We start from the raw sequence: 9,363 nt of genomic DNA, 5'->3' as shown, positions 1-9,363 counted from the left end.
GGTGGCTTGTGAAGCAACAAACTCTGTGCTCAGGTGTCCCTGCATTCACCCATTAAAAGCTGCATCAGCAGCTGGGTGGAGCAGGGCATGTCATCTGAGTGACATGCAATTCCAGAGTATTTCTTAAATAGGTGTGTGAATTTGCTCTCAACAAGCCCCTGCCTTAGCTCTGCCCAATCCTGCCATGGTTGTGAGCACACCAGGAGCCCCATGTGCTTGCCTGTCCTTTGTCAAGCGCTCCTGTATGGTCCCTGTGCACAAAATGTTCTTGTATTTTTAGGGGATATTTTACTATCACTGAAGTATGTGAGAAAAACCTCAGAAGCAAAGTTACTTTGATCAGGTAGACATCTGTGCCGGAAGGCAAGTCGATACAGCATGCAAAGGGGGTGGTGACTATAAGGTGAACAAGAATGACAGTCTACTGAACTCATCTACATGAGTGAAAAAAACAGAACTTTGAATGCGTTATAAACATGCAACACCAGGTGGTGCTGGAGAGCAAAAAAAATTCTTTGCAATTTTACATGGCGCTCCCCCCCCCCCTTTTGTCATAATGATTTAATTTCTGACTTATTTATAGCAGGGGTTTTTCCTGCGTGTAGATCCACCCTAAATGTACTAAATTTATATCCTGCCCTTCCTCCCAATGGAGGCCAATGGGCATGGCAAACAACGAGTGACAAAACAGCAAATACATCTTAGAAACAAAATTTTAAAAACCCCAAAGGAAAAGGCATTTCTGTTTCAGATGCAGACTATGAAAGATAACAAGTGAAGCCTTTTTCTGGCATGGAGACGAAGTGATGGAGGAAGCGTTCGCCGGTTTAATTTCTGCATGTTGGCCTACTGTTATAAATGTAAAAGAGCAAGGCCAGTAAAAACTGTGGGAAATCCTATGCAGAAAGGAGGATGCTTACCCTGGTTATATCTTGGAGCTGATCTGTGACTTATTTCTTCCCAATGTCTACCTGCAGGTAAAGGTGAACCCAGCAAGCTGCCAAGATGTGCAACTTGAATTTTGTTTGGACCATAGTGAATTTTGTTTGGAACATAGTGAAATGTATGTTTAAGATCGTAAAGTGGATTTGTAACAAGGCCAAAGGTAAGAGGAGTGGGCTGGTGCAGGGGGTCTTATCATTCACCCACCTTCCCCAAGGTGGCATCCTTTTCTGTACTACAAAACCCATCAGCTGCAGCCAGCACGGTCATGAGAGCTGGGGCTGGTGGAAGTTGTAGTATGTAACAGCTGAAGGGCACCAGGTTGGGTAAGGTTCCAGCGCATTCAGAGTCTGATCCTGATACACTTCTCTTAAAAACATACAGAATACCCTCTCTGAATGCTTATTTGCCATGCTTAAGACTTCCCTGATTCTGTTGTTTAACCTTCTCTCAAAAACCTCATATTTTACCTGGTGCTTAGTTTCAAATTACTTTAAAAAAAATTATACAGTATTATTTTTACCTGTTTCTGGAAACTGCCTCGCGAGGACCTGGTCCTAGCAGACAGGATAGAAACATTTTGGATAAATAAATAAAATTATACAGTGGTACCTCGGGTTACAGACACTTCAGGCTACAGACTCCGCTAACCCAGAAATAGTACCTTGGGTTAAGAACTTTACCTCAGGATGAGAACAGAAATCGCATGGCGGGAGGCCCCATTAGCTAACGGTACCTCAGGTTAAGAACAGTTTCAGGTTAAGAACAGACCTCCAGAACAAATTAAGTTCTTAACCCGAGGTACCACTGCACAGAAGTCAGGGAGGATGGGGGGGTGGGAATTAACTTAGAAATAAATAAAAAAAGAAAGAGCTTGTTTCAGTGGGCATTTTACCTACAAGCACACTGGGCTTCGATAAGTTATTTCCCAACACTTTTTATTGAAGGGGTGGGGCAGATCTTTGCCAATTAAATATAATGGAGACAAACATGATACTTGAGCTAAGACGTTTAAATTAAACACCAATAAGATAAGGGCACCCAAAGCAGAGGCTCAGATAAAGATCTTGGTGACTGGGTGGCCCTGGCACAGGAGAAGGGACAATGTCATTAGAAACATAGGGAGCTCAGTATTGCCCACACGGACTGGCAGTAGCTGTCCAGGGTATCAGGCAGGGACCATTCCCAGCTCTACCTGCAGATGCTGGGAACTGAACCTAGGACTTTCTGCATACAAAGCAGATACTCTAGCTCTGAGCCACAGTATGGTCTCTCCACATTTTGCTGCCTGAGGACAAGATGCCTCCTGCTCCCATCTTCCACTGCCCTTGAGGGCAAACAGGCTACAGTGGTACCTTGGTTCTCAAACTTAATCCATTCCAGAAGTCCGTTCCAAAACCAAAGCGTTCCAAAACCAAGGCGCGCTTTCCCATAGAAAGTAACGCAAAACGGATTAATCCGTCCCAGACTTTTAAAAACAGCCCGCCCAAACAGCAATTTAACATGAATTTTACTATCTAACAAGACCTTTGATCCATAAAATGGAAGCAACTATAAAATAAATGCACTATAAAATAAATAAGACAGTATTGTTGATTGATAAAAAATAAAATTAATCTTTTTTCTTACCTGCACTGATGATAGTCATTTTTTGGTTGGTGGGCTTTTATCCATTTCCGCAGTCACACAATCAATCCATCAGTAGCTGAACTGGGTTCCACACAGTTACAAAAACAAATGAACCGAAAAAGCCTCAAAAGCAAAAACGCAAAATAAATAGCAAAAATAATAGCGCCAAACTTAATCCATTCCAGAAGTCCGATTGACTTCTGAAATGTTTGAAATCGCAAGGCACAGCTTCTGATTGGTGCAGGTGCCCTGGAAACAATAGCCGGCAGTTGCATCGGACGTTCGGCTTCTGAAAAACGTTTGAAAACCAGAACACTTACTTCCGGGTTTTCAGAGTTTGAGAACCAAGGCGTTTGAGAACCAAGCTACCACTGTAGATGCGCGGATCAAGGTTTCTCCAATGAGATTTTCTAGAGCAAGAACTACCTACTCTGGAAGAATGGCAGACAAAGGTGACAGACTTCATGGGACTGGCAGAGATGACCGGCAGAATCCGAGACCAGGGGAAAGAGACAGTGGAAGAGGACTGGAAGAAATTCAAAATATATCTTAAAAACTGTTGTAAAATTGAGGAGTGTTAAGATGTCAAGGGGTAAGAAGTAGAGAATTACAGCTGTAACTAATAAGTTTAAGGAAATTTAATGAAAGGGAACTAATAGATAAATTGGCTAAAGGGTTGCTAAAGAATTGCAGAATAAGGATGCAGCGAAAGGGAGGTATGGGGAAGTCGGAGGAAAGAAGGTGTACGAAATTAAGGTTATGAAATTATATATGTTTAATGTTTTGTATGTTTTTGTTTTGTGTTGTGTTTGTTTTTTACTATGTGTTTGAAAAATGAATAAAAATTAATTTTTTAAAAAAAGAGATTTTCTAGAAATGAGCAGCGCAAGTCTGTACATGTTTACTCAGAAGTAAGTCCCTCTGAATTCAGTGGGACTTCCTGCCCAGGAACTTGGTTAAGGATTTGCCCCAGTAGGCCAGGTTCCCTTCCTGACTTCTGGCCTTTTATGCTTTTCCCATAGTCTACATGTGTGTTTCTTTTTCAGAACGGATGAAGCCACACAAGCCGGCAATTGAAAAACCACCCAAGCCAGCGACTGAAAAACCACCCAAGCCAGCGACTGAAAAACCACCCAAGCCAGCGACTGGGAAACCACCCAAGCCAGCAACTGAAAAGCAAGACTGAAGAGGGAATGACGGACCTCCACAGTCCCGTCTTCTCCTACACTGGCAGTAACATCCCTCTGACTGTCAAGGCACGCCATGTTATTCTGTTAATGCAATAAAGCTTGTTTGGAGCCGAACATCTGAGTTTAAGGATTTTATTTTCAAGCGAATGATGTCTAAGAGGCATTGGAAAAATGCATTTTTTATTTATTTGCATTTGCATATTGCTAGGAAGGTCTCTCTGCGCCACTCTGTGGGCTAGTGGGCTTTTGATGTGCTGGATTTTAATTCTCTTCTTTATACAACACAGCCAAACTAGACATGGTGGCCTGAGACCCAACTGGGATGATTCAAAGGGGAAGTGCAGCTTGTGTTGTAACTGTGACAATAGAAAGGAGGGAGTCCACCCTTTCCATGTCGTAATTTTCTAGACTGGATTCTAGCGCTGTCACTCCCCACAGAGCTATTTGCCCTGTGGGTTAAGACCAAAAGGTGCTCTGCTATGGGGCAAGCAGGTCCAAAGGAACAGTTTTCAGGCTGGGGGTAAAGATCACCAATAATAATAATAATAATAATAATAATAATAATAATAATAATAATAATAATTTATTTATACCCTGCCCATCTGGCTTGGTTTCCCCAGCCACTCTGGGCAGCTTCCAACAAAACGCTAAAATACAGTAACCAATTAAACATTAAAAGCTTCCCTAAACAGGGCTGCCTTCAGATGTCTTCTAAAAATCTGGTAGTTGTTTTTCTCTTTGACATCTGGTGGGAGGGCGTTCCACAGGGCGGGTGCCACCAAGAAGGCGCTCTGCCTGGTTCCCTGTAACTTGGCTTCTCATAGCGAGGGAACCACCAGAAGGCTCTCAGCACTGGACCTCAGTGTCTGGGCAGAACGATGGAGGTGGAGACGCTCCTTCAGGTATGCTGGACCAAGGCCGTTTAGCAGAAAGACTTAAACCTCACAACCCGAATTCAAATACAGCCCCACTCAGTTGCTTTTCTCCTTAAAGTTAAAGGTAAAGGGACCCCTGACCATTAGGTCATGTCATAGCCGACTCTGGGGTTGCGGCACTCATCTCTCTTTATTGGTCGAGGGAGCCGGCATACAGCTTCTGGGTCATGTGGCCAGCATGACTAAACCACTTCTGGTGAACCAGAGCAGCACACAGAAACGCCGTTTACCTTCCCACCGGAGCGGTACCTATTTATCTACTTGCACTTTGACGTGCTTCAAACTGCTAGGTTGGCAGGAGCTGGGACCAAGGAACAGGAGCTCACCCTGTCGCGGGGATTCGAACCGCCGACCTTCTGATAGGCAAGTCCTAGGCTCTGTGGTTTAACCCACAGCGCCACACGCGTCCCTCTGCTTTCCTGTTGAGGACGGAGAAAAGGAACTTTAGTCACAGATCTCCTTCTAGGACAAAGTACATGTGACTCACTGTGTGCATTGCAGAACTTAATGGAGTATATAGATCTGGGATATATTAGAGCAACCCCCTGTAGCAGTTCACAAAACATCAACAGGGTTAGATTATCTTTTATTCAGAAGAACAGCTTTATTCATTTATGCCATTAAAATCTTGTCCCATTTGGAAGACCTTCACCCATATAGCTCTACGTGAAAGGCTTTGTAAAGAATTTCTCACAGGCCACGTGTAAAGGAATTCTTTCAAAGCCATATCAGCTATTGTAGTTCAAAAATATATCTGTACACAGAGGTTGGAACTGATTGGTTGTTTTTTTATTTTGAAGCCAAACTGTTATGCATCTAGCTTAAAGAGTTCTATTCAGAATCCCAGCATTTACATTTACTTAAATGTAAAGTGAGGAGGAATTAAAGAACCTTTTAATGAGGATGAAAGAGGAGAGCGCAAAATATGGTTTGAAGCTCAACATCAACAAAACGAAGATCATGGCCACTGGTCCCATCACCTTCTGGCAAATAGAGGGGGAAGAAATGGAGGCAGTGAGAGATTTTACTTTCTTGGGCTCCATGATTAATGCAGATGGTGACAGCAGCCACGAAATTAAAAGACGCCTGCTTCTTGGGAGAAAAGCAATGACAAACCTAAACAGCATCTTAAAGAGCAGAGACATCACCTTGCCAATAAAGGTCCGTATAGTTAAAGCTATGGTTTTCCCAGTAGTGATGTATGGAAGTGAGAGCTGCACCATAAAGAAGGCTGATTGCCGAAGAATTGATGCTTTTGAATTATGGTGCTGGAGGAGACTCTTGAGAGTCCCATGGACTGCAAGAAGATCAAACCTCTCTATTCTTAAGGAAATCAGCCCTGAGTGCTCACTGGAAGGATGGAGGGCACAAGGAGAAGGGGACGTCAGAGGACGAGATGGTTGGATAGTGTTCTCGAAGCTACCAGCATGAGTTTGACCAAACTGCGGGAGGCAGTGGAAGACAGGAGTGCCTGGCGTGCTCTGGTCCATGGGGTCACGAAGAGTCGGACATGACTAAACAACAACAAATAATAGAAGAGATTTCAGCAGCTTAGTATGAGTGTGTGTGTGTGTGTATTATTCTGGTTCAATATTTTGCATGATTACACTCGAAAATGCCAGGAAAATTGCACTGCAAAATCCCCACCATTTTCCAGGTTAACAGGATTGCAAATTGTTTTTATTCCGGAAACAATGAGCAGGGGAAAGGGCTCTAAACTTCCACTAGATTCTCTGAAGTGGCTTTTATGTTGTGTGAAATAAAGCTTGAACATGAATAGGTAAGGAAGGAATCATTGGGGAAGTGGAATAAAGTCTGGGAACTGCCTGCACAACCCTAAATACAGCGCTGGGTACTGGTTTACGAAGCCCTATACAGTTTGGAGCCAGGATACCTGAAAGATTGTCTCATCCTTTATGCACCCAAACAATCACTGCGCTCAGGTGGTCCGTTCAATTGAGCCTTTAAGTGAAGCAGCATCTATGAAAATCCCTTTCAGTTAGAAATCTGGCAAGCACTGTTTTGACTGGTGTGGTGTTTTTCTTTTTTTAGTTTCAACAGATATTCCTTTTCCAACAAGACTGATAAGTGGCAATTTTTATTCCGGTCTGTATCTGTATCGGATTTGAAAATGTTTTCAATGTACGCATTTTTTGAGTTTTCTTTTATTTATTGTTAAATTGCTTTGGAACATTTCCCGAGAAGAGATTAATAAATGAAACAAAATATATGCCACAATTTGCATTTGTTCCTGCTAATATTCCCTACTGGAACTTTTGTTATTCGTGGTTTTTCATCGCCATTAATCCATCAATAGGTTGCATCATCCTTTTAGGAAGCCCTGTTCCCCTCCCCCCCCTTGTCATCCCATTGCCATGACAACTGCAAGAGTCCAAGCTGGAGGAATTTACAGTATGGCAACCAGGAGAGGCGGTTACTATGGCAACCATTGGCGTGGAAGTAGAGAGGAGATGGCTGCGCTAGGCCTCACTAACCAAGGAGAGGGCTTGGGGAGTTGCTAGCTGTTTCCCTCCTCCCTCCTGCAGGGACCTTTGCCAGAAGATTTGCATTGCAATTCAGAAAGTCAACAGGTGAAGCTTTCCTTCCATTGGCACAGCTCTGTGCCTGGATAAGATGCACCTGTTTGATTTCTACCTGTCACACATAGGCAGCTTTCTGGAAAATAGGTGCCAAACTAAGTGGGGACTCTTGAGTTCTTCCAGAGGCATTTTCTATATTCTAAAAAAAGAGCCAGGATTTCTGGGCTTTGTGGGAAACAAGGTCATCTCTAGAAAATGTATTTACCTGCATCTGCTCGCTGTGGATAGATGTGTCTCCATGGAGACTCCAAGTATCCTTGTTGACCTGGCTTGGGTTTTACCCTTGAGTGGACAGTGAAACAGCAAATGCTCTCAAATCTTAGGCGCCATAACCTGTTACTCCCCACAGTTGATTTTTTTATTATTATTTGTATCCCAGCTTTCAGGATACAAATGTTTCTAAGTGACTTACATAAAAAAAAAATATTAAGCCATAATAAACAACATCAACATATTAAAATCCTTGTTGATAGGTGGGAAGTGGTTAGCTCACTTGAGGCAATGTGGTGTAGTGGTTAGGGCAGGGGCAAGCAAACTTTTTCAGCAGGGAGCCGGTCCACTGTCCCTCAGACCTTGTGGGGGGCTGGACTATATTTTGAAGGGGGGAAATGAACGAATTCCTATGCCCCACAAATAACCCAGAGATACATTTTAAATAAAAGCACACATTCTACTCATGTGAAAACACGCTGATTCCCGGACCGTCCGTGGGCCGGATTTAGAAAGCAATTGGGCCGGATCCGGCCCCCGGGCCTTAGTTTGCCTACCCATGGTTTAGGGTGTCAAGACTACCCATGGTTTAGGGTGTCAATGGGTGTCAATGTGCCAATCACTGCCTCTCAGCCTGACCTGCCTCATAGATTTTCCTGGGCAGTATGGGGGGGGGGGAATTCCAAAAGGTCTTGCCTTCTTGTGGTGGTGGTGGTGGTGGTGGTGTGTGTGTGTGTGTGTGTGTGTGTTGAAAATAAAAAGCTCAACAATTTTGGGTTCTTCCTTAGGAAAGCTCAACAACTTTCGTTTTCCAAATGTCCTGGAGTGTTCGCTCCAGGTTCTGCCTCCTTACACCTTATAAATAACTTTGTGTATGTAAAGTCTTTTTGTTTCTTTTTAGAGACTTGCTGATAATGAAGAGATGGAGGGTGGTCTTGGAAATCTGAACGCCAGGAAATTACTCCTTCATAAACCTGGGATTCTTGCTGCAGGCATGAATGGATGTTGGGTGATTCATCACAGAATCAGAAGCAATAATGTCAACGCATGCTGCTATGCTTTAGCTACAATCCTAGACACACATCTACCTGGAAGTAAATCCTGGATAGTTCAGTTGGTGGAGCATGAGACTCTTAATCTCATAAAATTCCACCACCAAGCTGGAACCATATACAGTAGAAACTTTTCTTGGGAGGAGCAACCTCATGGAACATAAACACGTCATTGTTTGAGCATTTAGTTCCAGAAATGCAAATACGTTTTGTATCAAACTGCATTAAGAAATCACTAGATGAATCACACACAGGAATGCCTGCCTGTGTGTGCATCTGCCATCACTTTTAAGTTCATGTTTTGTGTTTAAAGCAATATTCTTATGCAAAGGTTGGCAGAACCAGGTTGGGATAGCTAGGATAGCAGGCTTGTTGGTTTTGAATGTTTTATGTAGTGTTTTTTTCCCCAATTTCGTTGTTCTGTGTGGGACAATGACAATAAAGATTATCGTATCATATGGCTTTGCAAATATTATCTTAAGCTTTTAGGGTGGGGAAAGGAATTAATCTTTATGTTTCTTAAAGAACAAATGCAAATAAGTGTACAGTTGTATCCCTAAAATTTTAGATTAAGAAATCCATTACGTTAGAGCCAGTGTGGCATAGTGATTAGGACCTGGGAGACTTGGGTTCAAATGCCTCCTCAGCAATGAAGCTCAATGGGTGACCTTGCGTTAGCCACAGCCTCTCAGCCTGACATACCTCACAGGGTTGTTGTGGGGGTTAAACGAGGAGGGGGAAGAGCCATGTATCCCGCCTTGAGCTCCCTGGAGAAAAGGTGGGACGTAATTGTGAGAAATTAAAC

General features: G+C 43.2%; 1 long non-coding RNA gene across 1 annotated transcript; it reads left to right on the top strand.

The window, feature by feature from the left end:
• Nucleotides 1-1,045: 1,045 nt before the first annotated feature.
• LOC309365277 lies at nt 1,046-3,875 on the top strand. Its single transcript, XR_014165945.1, has 2 exons — nt 1,046-1,105; nt 3,618-3,875. It is a non-coding gene; the product is annotated as an uncharacterized lncRNA (long non-coding RNA).
• The last annotated feature ends 5,488 nt before the right edge of the window (nt 3,876-9,363 follow it).

Source organism: Podarcis melisellensis (assembly GCF_964234715.1).
Source record: "Podarcis melisellensis genome assembly, chromosome: 2".
In the NCBI taxonomy this organism is placed as follows: domain Eukaryota; kingdom Metazoa; phylum Chordata; class Lepidosauria; order Squamata; family Lacertidae; genus Podarcis; species Podarcis melisellensis.
Note: the sequence above shows the minus strand (reverse complement) of the source record. Positions and strands in the feature narration are given on the sequence as shown.